General features: G+C 41.7%; 2 non-coding genes across 2 annotated transcripts; both read right to left on the minus strand.

Moving 5' to 3' along the window:
- Positions 1 to 10,445: 10,445 nt before the first annotated feature.
- Positions 10,446 to 10,641, minus strand: LOC145044355 (U2 spliceosomal RNA). Its single transcript, XR_013681313.1, has one exon. It is a non-coding gene; the product is annotated as a U2 spliceosomal RNA (small nuclear RNA).
- Positions 10,642 to 11,159: 518 nt separating this feature from the next.
- Positions 11,160 to 11,323, minus strand: LOC145044345 (U1 spliceosomal RNA). Its single transcript, XR_013681303.1, has one exon. It is a non-coding gene; the product is annotated as a U1 spliceosomal RNA (small nuclear RNA).
- Positions 11,324 to 11,915: the final 592 nt, after the last annotated feature.

An 11,915-nucleotide genomic window follows, 5' to 3' on the forward strand; every position in this document is an offset into this window, starting at 1 on the left:
ATAGGGACTAAGTCGATAGGAAACTCGACCCCAAAAATCTCGAGTACGCATCCTCGAATCACCTCGGTGGCGTATACTGCTCTCTCGTTTGCTATAGCAACTCGCAGGGGACGACTCATCGTCTCCCGATCGATATCGATGTACTGGCTAAAGGCCAGCGAAACAAAGGACCGACTCGCACCTGAGTCGAACAATACCAAAGCAGGCACATGATTCACAAGAAAAGTACCTACGCATATAGGAATATAAGCATAATGTCTCAGCATAAATGTAAATACGTGAAAGAATACATACCGGCCACTACATCAGGCGCCGCGCGGACCTCTTCCGCAGTCAACTGGAAAGCTCTCCCACGAGCCTTCGGGGCCTCGGTCTTCACTGGCCGAACCTCAGGAACCCTGGCAGCAGGCGAAGATCCCTGGCGAAGCTGGGGGCACTCGGCCTTCCGATGGCCAGTCTGGTTGCAATGGAAGCAAACCATAAATCCCTTGGGGCAATCCCTCGCGATGTGCCCCTCCTTGCCACACTTGTAGCAAGCACCCAATCGACACGCCCCCTCATGACCCTTGCCGCACTTCCCACACGTACGGCCCTTCTGTCCTCCGGATCTCAAATCAACGGACTTGGTCCGTTTGGCTGCCGGCTGCGACTGCGTCGGCCGCCGATCCATCCGCTGAGACTCGGCCTCCTCCCTGGCCTGGGTCCCCAACTCGATCTCCCGCTTCCTGGCATTCGCCTGAAGCTCAGCAAAAGTCTGATATGATGAGTTCGATACGAACTCCCGGATGTCTCTCCTCAGCACTCCCAAATACCGGCTCATCCGAGCCTGCTCCGTGGACACCTGCTCGGGGCAGAACATCGCCCTCTCATGAAACTTCCGTGTGATCACTGCAACCGAATCATTACCCTGCTTGAGGGTCAAGAACTCCTGAACCAACCGTTCCCTCTCCACCGGGGGAACGTACTCGTCTCTGAACATAGCACTAAATCTCTCCCAAGTCAAGGCTGAAACCTCCGCGAGAGTGAAGTTTGTCGTCACGAACTTCCACCAATCCTTCGCTCCCAGGCGGAGCTGGTTCAAGGCGAACCGCACCCTCAGATGCTCCGGACATGAACAAGTATAGAAGCATCCCTCAATATCGGCAATCCACCTCATTGCAGCAATCGGATCCTGAGTCCCGTCAAACTCTGGTGGCTTCGTGTTGCTGAACTCTCGGAACAGCAACGAGTCACCCCCCTGTGGCCTGGCAGCAGCCACAGCTGCGGTAGCTGCAGCAGCGGCAGCCTCAGACAACGCGGCATACCGCTCATCAAACGTCTCCATCAGCGTGGTCTTGATAGACCCAAACATTTCCGGAATCTCGGCCCGGATCGCTGCAGCTACCTCCTCATGGATCATCTGATGGAGCTCCTCGTCAGTCACCCCACTCGTGCCAGGTCTGTGTCGTGGTCCAACCATGATGTCTCTGAAATACAACAAAAGAATATCAGAGACCCTATCGGGCAAAAGTCGCACTCGATAACGCAGCCCTGCTCAGTTTTCGATACTCAGGGGTTCCCACTTGGCTGCCTACTGACCCGGTGTCCTTGGCAGTACGGGCCCAATACTGCAAGTTACACCGCGTCGGTATTCACCCAAGTCATCCTCCCCAACCTCGAATCCTGAGCACTCTACTCTTTTCATACTCTTGTTACTCACTCGCTCTCGAGCACCCCAAAGAAGCAAGTTTTCCTTAGACTAAGGCATCACAAAATCAGGCCACTTTAGCCCTAATATGTATACCTAGTCTGCTAGCATGCGTATCATATCATATCATAAATCGTAACACATATAATAAGAGTATTTTGGGGATTTTTACCGTTCGGGCGCTAGCTGACCGTACACACTTTTTCTTCTTCGGTTGTCTCACATTTCAAAATTTAAATTCTTGATTATTTAAATTAAAATTTTTTTTTTTTTTTTGTCAAAACAATTTTCCCCAATCCCCGGTTTGAGTCCAGTTACACCCGAAGGTGTACCCGAATCCCTCAAACCAAGGCTCTGATACCAACTTGTAACGTCATAAAATTGCCAACCAAAAATTTTCATTTTTACAACCATTAAGACATGAGTAATTAGTTTAGATTTCCAAAATAACGTCGTAGTCTCAAACGATTACATATCAAAAGATAAAATAGTTTCCCTGAGTGTGTGTACGATCACGCTGGCGCCTTCCCACGGTCCTCACTCGTACCTGAAACACATAAGCAACAACTGTAAGCATAAAGCTTAGTGAGTTCCTAAAATACAACATACACACATACGCCTTTCCAGGCCTTGACCTTCCGGTCCATGTGTTCAGGGGACTTCCGTCCCGACTGGGTAAACCTTCCGGTCCTACCCACATCAACCTTTTACAGTCCATATGACCACGCCTTCCGGCCCACATCAAACATATCATACATGACACATATAGCAATTAACTTAACACACATAAAGCATATATTCCATATCATATTCGACCTTCCGGTCACATAGTCAAACCCTTCCGGGTACAGTATAGTGAGGAGACTCACCTCGTATGCCTTGCTAAATTGCTAATCGAAAATCCTGGAATCACTCGGGCCCGAACCCTCGAGCTGCAATCCTCCTACGATATATAAATCTATAAATATTACTTGTACCGCTAAGGTGGACCATCCAAATCAAGTCAACACAGGTTGACCCGATCAACAGTCTTTAGTTAATTTGGACTAGACTCGGCGAGTGCACAATAGTGACTCGGCGAGTCTACGCGTTTTTACCAACTCTCAAGAATTTTCCCTTTGACTCGTCGAGTACTCCCCTGACTCGACGAGTTCCGCCTGGGCCTGAATCGCAGGGTCACCGCGACTCAACTCGCCGAGTCTAAGGCCAACTCGGCGAGTCCCATCCTGACTCGGTCCACCTGGCAAAACCTTTCCAACTCTCTGCGACTCACTGAGTCGCTCACAACTCGGTCCAGTCTACACACAAGATGGTCTCAAGGACAATCTTCAAGTGACTCGTCGAGTCTGTTCTTCAGACTCGGCGAGTCCATGCCATGCACCAGCTAAAACTGGCTCTTGCGGTCAGATCCGTTCCATAAATACATAGATCTGGCCTTCCCAAGCTTATTTGTCACGTAAAGTCTCAGTCTTGGTTGCCATGCAATGCATACAAGGCTTATTTTGAAGAAACCACCTTCAATATGGCAAGTATAGCTTCTAACTCAAATAAATGGGCATAAAGCTTGTCATAAGGGGTCTCCTGGACCTGCTAAAGTCCAGATCTAGGTTCCATGTCTCCATGGGACCTCTCATACTTCTTATTCAAGCCAAGAAAGGCAAGAAGAAACCCTAGATTTGGCCCATCAACACAAAACACGAAGATTGGCTCAGAATGTTACCTCAAGAAGACCCCATTGATGAAATAGCAACAGATCTAAGCTCCCCAACACTTCAAGCTTGCTCCTCTCCCTCCTTTCCTTGCACTATCACACAAAATGAAGAACAAAAGGCCTTCAAACACACACACAAGGGCTTACAGACGTATGGAGGCTCTTAGGGTTCAAGGTGGCCGCATAAGAGGGCCATAAGGTCCTTTAAATAGAGCTCAGGGCCGGGGAATTAGGGTTTCATTAAACAGCACGGACTCGTCGAGTCCATCCCTTGGACTCGCCGAGTCCGGACGCGAACCCCCGCTAAAAACCGCGACCCGACTCGACGAGTTCAACCACCAACTCGCCGAGTCCCCTCACAGAATGCCAAAATATATAAAGAAATGAAGGTACCTGGGGATCCGGGCTGTTACAAATCTCCCCCACTAGAATAAGACTTCGCCCTCGAAGTCCCGCTTAGTCAAAAAGTTCCGGATGTTGCTCCCGCATCTCCCGCTCCGGCTCCCAAGTCATCTCTGATCCCTTCCGATGCTGCCACTGAACCAATACCAGAGGCACCTCCTTGTTCCTCAAAACCTTGATCTTCCGATCTCTGATGGCTACAGGTCTTTCTGCATAATTCAGACTTGCATCCACCTAAATATCTCCTAACGGAACCACCGCTGATTCGTCGGCTATACATTTCCGCATCTGCAACACATGGAAAGTGTCGTGAATCTGTCCCAACTCTGCTGGCAAGTCTAAACGGTAGGCTACCCGTCCCACCCTTGCAATCACACGAAAAGGACCAATATACCGGGGCCCCAACTTGCCCCTCTTCCTGAATCGAATCACTCCTTTCCAAGGAGAGACCTTCAGGAGCACGAGATCACCAACCTGGAACTCAAGCTCGGACCGACGCCTGTCTGCATAACTTTTCTGCCGGCTCTGAGCGGCCAGCAACCCAATTACCCATCCCCATTATCTTCTTTATTCTTAAGGATCTATCCTAAGAATCAACTATTTCTCATTCATTCATTCCTAAGGATCATCCTAAGGAAATAACATGAAGTCCATTGTTGCCAATGACACATTGGTCAAGCACAACTGCTAATCTTGTCACTTAGGCGCAGCTGCCAGAATTGGGACATTTTCTATGAGGCGCTTCTACGGGTATTGACCTTTAAACGCTATTGTCATGGTCATAAGGCTCCCGATTAGGCGCAGCTGCCGATACTGTCCTTAGAGCGCAGCTGCTAGGACGTTTACCGTAGATCTGAAACATCTACGAGTTGTGGCGCAGCTGCCAGTGCTCATCTATAGGATACTAGGTCCACTGTTGCCACTGTATACCTATAGGGCACTAGGTCCATGCTACTAATGTTCCTATATTTCAGCTTTTATCCCTCAACATTCATCTACCCATGTTTTACCCAACATATTTTGTAGATATAAAATAATTTATACAGTTTACATCATTTAAAACATGTATAAAAATCTTTCACCAGCATAGACAGCAAGTATTCAGACAATATTCACACATAGCATGCAATTTATAATAAAATACTTCATATCTATGTGTAAGATGAAAGGACCATGCACTCACTTGAAAGGTGGTGACTCAGCTCTCGGACAGCGCTTCGATACTCTCACAATGATTTTCCTTCGATAAAACCTAGTATCGGTACCACTAGGGTTTAGTCTAATGATAACCGCGACAAATTAATTGTCTGACTATTATTATTATTATTATATACGCGTTAATAACACTCAATATAACTCATAATAATAGCCCAAATAATTATTTTAAGGACCTAATAACATTCCTATAATTATTTGAAAGCTATATTAAAAATTGCGTAAGCGTAGCACACTTACAAAGAATTTTATCGAAAACCAAAACTTAATTGGATCAGCGTTTCGAAACCGAAAAACTCCTTTTTCTCGGGACTCCGGGAGCCTCGGGGCTTCCTTAGTGTGTTAGGGGTTCACCTAGACTTTAGGGAGGGTTAAAACCCTTAGAGAGAGAAAGTAGTGAGAGAAAGTGTGGAGAAAGGTGTGAGATTTCCGAGAACCTTCGCTCCCCTTTTATACGCCACAGCCTCGGAAGTACGCTGGGCATCCAGCAGTGCTATGCGGGGCGTAGCTCGGATGTGGTTGCCAGCTTGCACCAGTTGGCTCGGACTCGGAAGGATAAGGCCGGAGGTACGCGGGGCGTACCGGACCTCGTACGCGGGGCGTAATGTGAAGTGAGGCGTGTCCGAATCCGAAGCATCCTTTGATCATCGATGGACGGCCCACAACGCGCCACGTCATCAACTTCGCAAATTCAAGTTACAACTTCAAAAATTCGTAACTTTCGCGTAAGACCTCTGTTTTCGACGTTCTTTATATCCACGCGAAGGTAGGAACATACTCTACAACTTTTGTTTAGACTCCGTCGGCGAATTTGGAATCGATTTTAAATTTTATATTATTAACAGACCGGGACAGGATTGATCCGTTAAATTCTCATAACTTCTTCATCCGATGTCCGTTTTCGCCCATCTTTTTCTCGTTACACTACTCTTATCGATATCTTCGATTCTCGTTTAGGTTGTGTCGGCTAAAAACTGCTCGATCTAATATTCGAATTTCGGGCTGTACACTGCTAATCCGAAACTTCGAAAAATCATAACTTCTTCATACGAAGTCAGATTTGGCGTTCTTTTTATCGATGTTCTTAGTTTAACATATTCTACGACTTTTGTTTAGATCGCTAAGGCTAAATCTCGCTCTATCATAAATTCACTATTTACGCTTCCCGGTATTGTACCTGTTCCGTCGCGAAATTTCAACGGGTCATAACTTCTTCGTTATAACTCGGATTTCGGCGTTCTTTATATGTACGAAAACCTTGAGACATATTCTACAGCTTGGTTAAGATTATTTATTCTAAATAATCTTTTGTTGAAAAGTTGTTTTCGACCTCTATTGCCTCTAAATTGAGTAGCCCGGATCTACGGGCGTTACAGAAGGGTCTCTAGGGAACTCTTTCAGCTATGAGGAATTGGAAAAGCTCTAAGGAAGTGATGTGGCAGCGGTAAATTCATAAAAATACAAAGAATACTTAAAGAAAATTGAAATGGGTGCTGGTAAAAAATTAAGCTTAAACTTGAAAAAATTGTGTTTGAAATCAAAAAAATATTGTTTGAACTTACCAAAATCGAAAAAATTGTTTTTGAAGTAGCTTGAAAATTTTTTGTTTGAAATCGAAAAAACTTACCAAAATCGTTCTATGGTCATGGTTATGCGAAGAACAATTTCTCATATGAATGTTTTTGAAGAACAATTCCTCAGAGGTCCACGTGAGGAATTGTTCTTCAAACATATGTAATAAGATCAATATCCTAACCCGAAGGTAGGAACCTTAACCTAGCCACCTGTAGTTCAAGAAACAAGGAATTATCCAGCAAACTGTCAAAGACTTTTATTTATGGCACAATCATAAATAATCTATAAAGCATTAATTATTTAGTCTTTATAATCCTAATCAGAAACTAAAACCAGATCCTAGAAAATAGGAATCCTAAAGTAATAAAAAAAAAGTAAATATTCTAATTAAATGGACAACTAAATAAAAGGAAACATTTAAAAAATCTATTGAATCTTAATGCTTAACCCTTCGTCAATAGATCTAACCAAAACACCCAACATGGGTCGTATCATTACTCCCTTCCTAAACACGCACCTTGTCCTTAAGGTGGAACTTATGTAAACGCATGTTCATATCAACCAGATTCTCCCAGGTGGCTTCATGCATGTAACATTCCGTTTATAATTAAGTAATTAAATAAGAAACCCTGAACACTAAGATGTAAATTTATATGTTATATTATCTTATATTAGCCCTAAAATTCATAATAATTTAGAAGGGTGTTGGTTTTGAGTAGTTCAATGATATAATTTTGGGGGTTAAAAGTGCAATTCCAAGATTTATTTTGGAAAAAATTCTGAAGGTTTAGAGTTGTTTGGCAATTATTGGATTTAATTGAATAGATTTTGGAAGCAGGGCAAAAGAGTAAAATATTGATTTGGATTGAAAGGAATTGAGGGGGGAGGGGCCGGGAGTGTCAAGACAATAAGAAGTTTTAATTGGAGATGGGTTAAAACCCATCACCTTACTCATCCATGTTAACCTAACCCTAGATCGTTATCCTCCAGTCGTCACCATCTTTGGAACACCTTCATCCGCCGCCTGCTACTTCGTCGTTGGACGTCGACCACAACAGCCCGTTGCCGGTGACGTTTGAGCAGCCGAGAGAGAACCGCCGAAGGCTGGAAATGGAGCTGTGAATGTTGATGTGTGGGTCATGAACGACCGGAGTCGCTGTCGTCGCTGCACCGCTTCTGTGAAGACGAAGTCGTCGTCCGACGTCGGTTGCTCCCATTCCCGTCAACAAAGACCGAGCGGGCGCCCTTTTCTGCCACTAATGTTGTTGTCGTTTGCAGTTTAAGCCTTCTTCTCCATTACTTCGGTGTTACACCACAGCCACGACCGTCGCCGCTCTTATGACTCATTCCAGCTGCTCCGGTCAACATCCACCACCCTAAAGGAGACTGGAGTGTGCATTTTAGATGGTGTGTCGCAAGTATGTGTGTATATTTTGGTGTTGTATTTCGTTGTGTGTATGCTCGTCGGACCAGGAAACTGAGAACAACCACCATGGCAACGACCATGGTGGATGCCTCCATTCTGCAGCTGCTAGCCACCGTCTCCGGTGGCTGCGAGCCTGTGTATATGTTTGGAAAGTTGACTGGGAAGCTTGTGATATTCTTATGGGCCTAATATTATAACCACCACCACCATCAGAAGATCCATAGTTTTGATCTTTTTTTATTGTTTTTGAGAACATCGATATGATGTCCACATAGCAAAATTATTTTCATCGAATAAAAGAATTTTGATGGCAGGTGTTGAACTGTTAGTGGGTTTAGATGCTCAAGTGGAATTCCATATTGTTCGACGTAATTCAAACCTGTTGTGATACCAATTGAAATATCGTAATAAACAAATATCAAGCAATAAGAAAAAAGTTCATTAAAAACTAATGTTGAATAATAAACTCCCACAAAGAGAGAACGCACCAAGTTGTATTTTTTTCAATGAACCCTAATATAACTTATATACTATGGCGGAATTATCTAGAATATAAATCCCTACAAATTAGGGATTTAAACAAAACTTTACAAATATAAGTTAAAATATAAGCTAAAAGTATCTTATCACAAAGATAACACATCTGGAAACAATGTTGCAAAAGTATATTTTACACTATCGAGAAAGGAGTTGGTTAATGATTGATACGGTGACGTTGATGTACTAAGGTGAAGTATGTTGATTCATAAGATTATAAGGTTCGACATTAGAAGTCATATTACCAATTCATCATTGTAGATGTTTACATAGTGATATATATGGAGTAACTTGCAACAAGGAGAGACCTTATGTTGACTTGTTGAAATTTAAACCCTGAAATCAAGATGAAAAAATAATTTATTTTATGATATATATATATATATATATATATATATATATATATATATATATATATATATAAGTCGATAAAATAACAAACTTGTAGTAATATCTGACTTAGAGAAATTCTTATCGTAGACTTCAGGTTAAGCAAGGTAATAACAAATAAGGGCCAACAAGATTCATGTATACATTTTGTTGTAGAATGACATACACATGACCATTATGCTACTTCTAAATCTACAATTCTTGACCACAACAAGACTTAAATCATCAAACTTTCACTAGAGCACTCCTCCGTTAACAATAATTGGTGTTATGTTTCAGTGATGTGTTTTTTATTGCAATTAAGATATTGTATAGTCGATTAACATTGTAATGTGTGTGTGTATATATATATATATATATATATATATATATATATATATATATATATATATATATATATATATATATATATATATATAATATAATAGTAATACGCAATATTGTGAAATCATTTTTGTTGCTAATGAACTATACGCAGGGAGGAAGACAATTTGTCGGATCAACATAATAGGTTTGATTATGTCTATGAAATAATTAGCTTATAATTTAAGATAAGATCAATGTGGAAATATGAATCATCCGAACAAGTTAACCATAAATAATCATGTTTGTCTTGTTGATAAAGTTTTGTGGGCAGCACAAACTTGTCAAATATTTGTTCAGTTATCTTAGATCTATTTCACGACAATTGCAATTGGTAATTTCTCATTGACTGAGTCAACAAGAAGTTTGACTACGAACTCCAGCTACTTAGGTGTTAATGGTTAAATTTAATCAACTTTGTATCTTATATATCTCGGGCTTATGCTCAAAGAGACAACCAAGATTTTGTCCATCGTTTTTAATGATTCTCTATTTTTAGTCGTGAAGCTCTATACTTGATATGAGGACCTAGTATGACATATGCTCCACCGGTTTTGCAGTTAAACTCCCGGTTTTGCATGTTTGGACATTTTGGTGAACTCAATAGCCACAAAATCTTTATTACTTTACGAAACGGGATCCTGGTTTCTTAGTTGATGGGTGAAATGATTGTGTGGTTTTGATAATAGCAAGAGTGGGGAATGAATACCGGCCGAATGGTAACCTGATGGAAGAGTTTGGCATTGAAAGTGATGGCTCGATTCCCATGCATGATGCATCCCCAGGGAATTTATACTTGTTTTGCAATTTTTGTGAGGTTTTGATAGTATGGATTGCTGCAATCAGTGATATGCATGGCAACTCTATTTAGCATTTATGGGCAGCCTGCAGTTGGAAAAGTGAAGTGGTTCTTGATATTGATGTTAATACCATAGTTTTCTTCAACTCACAAACTGAATTGGTTCTTGCTCAGATTTCTTTGGTGCAGGGTTAGTGGGATGAACCACATATAAGATATTAAACTGTAAACTACAAGGGTCACACAGTCCCTTTTAAAGGTAAACTACAAGGGTCAATGGTACCTGTTGCAACTCTCCGTATGGATGCATTAGAAATGAAAAGGTTAAAGTTTTGATTTGGAGGGGTGCGCCATGCCAAGGCAAAAGTGCAACGCCAAGGCGACACTCAAAGACCCCAATAGCAAGCTATTGTGACGGATCTTTCCCCATAAAAAATAAGATTAATATCGAGTGGGCCGATGGCCCACATATCAGATATTAAACTGATAAGAACAGATACTACACTTGATCTTAGCCAAAAGGCCGAGAAAGGTATGAAATTTGCGTAAGGGAAAGGCCTTCCTTTTTAAACCTACTCAACATTCTCTGTTTGCTTTCCTTGAGGCGATGTGGGACTCCATAACTTTGCCTTTATTATGTCATGCATGCAACCGACTCAACTAATGGCTTAACTGCAGTAGCTTAATTTGCTTGATTAATATAGCTGCCATACAGTATGTTAATATTAATATAAATTATAAACCATGAGACTACCCATCGCAGCATCACAGTCCCTTAGCTTGTAATTAACGTTAGACTGGAACTGCTTCTTTTTGATACCTTAATTTGCTTATTAATTAAAGTAATTAAACCAGGAGACTCGTCAAAATTCAAAATTGTCAGAAAAATGTACCAGCTTCTAATCTATAACTCGTCAGAATTCAAAATTGTCATTTTTTAAGTTTTCTAAACCAAACGAGAGATGCAATTAACTAAGCAGAAATTTTGGAGTTACTACTTTTCTACTGATTGTAAGCATAAAAAGAATATGAAATTTTAAAACTAAGAGTATAGGTAGGAGCCGCGCGAACGCAGGCCCCCTCTAACACAAATTATGACGTAGGTTCGACCAACTTGGGCCGACCTTAGACAGGCACCTCTCCGTAATGTGCAATGGAGACCACCAGCCTAGGCCATGGACCTTCTTGATCCCCCAAAGACACCGTCCAGGTAAGTGATTTTTCCGTTCCCCTGCCCTCGCTTTTTATCCAACAACTACGTTGACTTTTCTTTTCTTCCGCCTCCGATGTGGGATATGCATGCATGCATGGACCACGTATCTATTCTTAATTCTATTTGCCTTGGAAAATGGAAATGTTACCTAGCTCCATACTAATTATTAACTTCCTTTTTTTTTTCTTTTATCCTAGCCAGCTTTCTTGGGATATTAACCCCACAAAACAACTTAAGGTAACCTAGCAACTTAAATACACTAAACTTAATAAACTAATGGAAAAGATAAATCGAATAGCAAAGCTAACTAGAATAGTTCTTTTTACCATGTTTTTTGCACTCTAGGCAACCGACTATTCTTTTTCCATTCAAGTTAACTAACAAGATAGTTGGTTGCCTAAGATGGAAAAAACATGGAATGTTGATTGCTATTACAAGTAATTTATCCTATTCATAATGCTATCTAGTGGTTAACATGGTACCATTATACCCTTAAATATTTGAATGTGTATGTGATTCTTATGTAATTATTCTATTGGAACTAATGTATAACCAGCTTACATACCTATACCTGTGCAGCAGCCTCTTTATATTGTC

This window comes from Lactuca saligna, chromosome 4 (assembly GCF_052625555.1).
Source record: "Lactuca saligna cultivar CGN05327 chromosome 4, ASM5262555v1, whole genome shotgun sequence".
Lineage (NCBI taxonomy): Eukaryota > Viridiplantae > Streptophyta > Magnoliopsida > Asterales > Asteraceae > Lactuca > Lactuca saligna.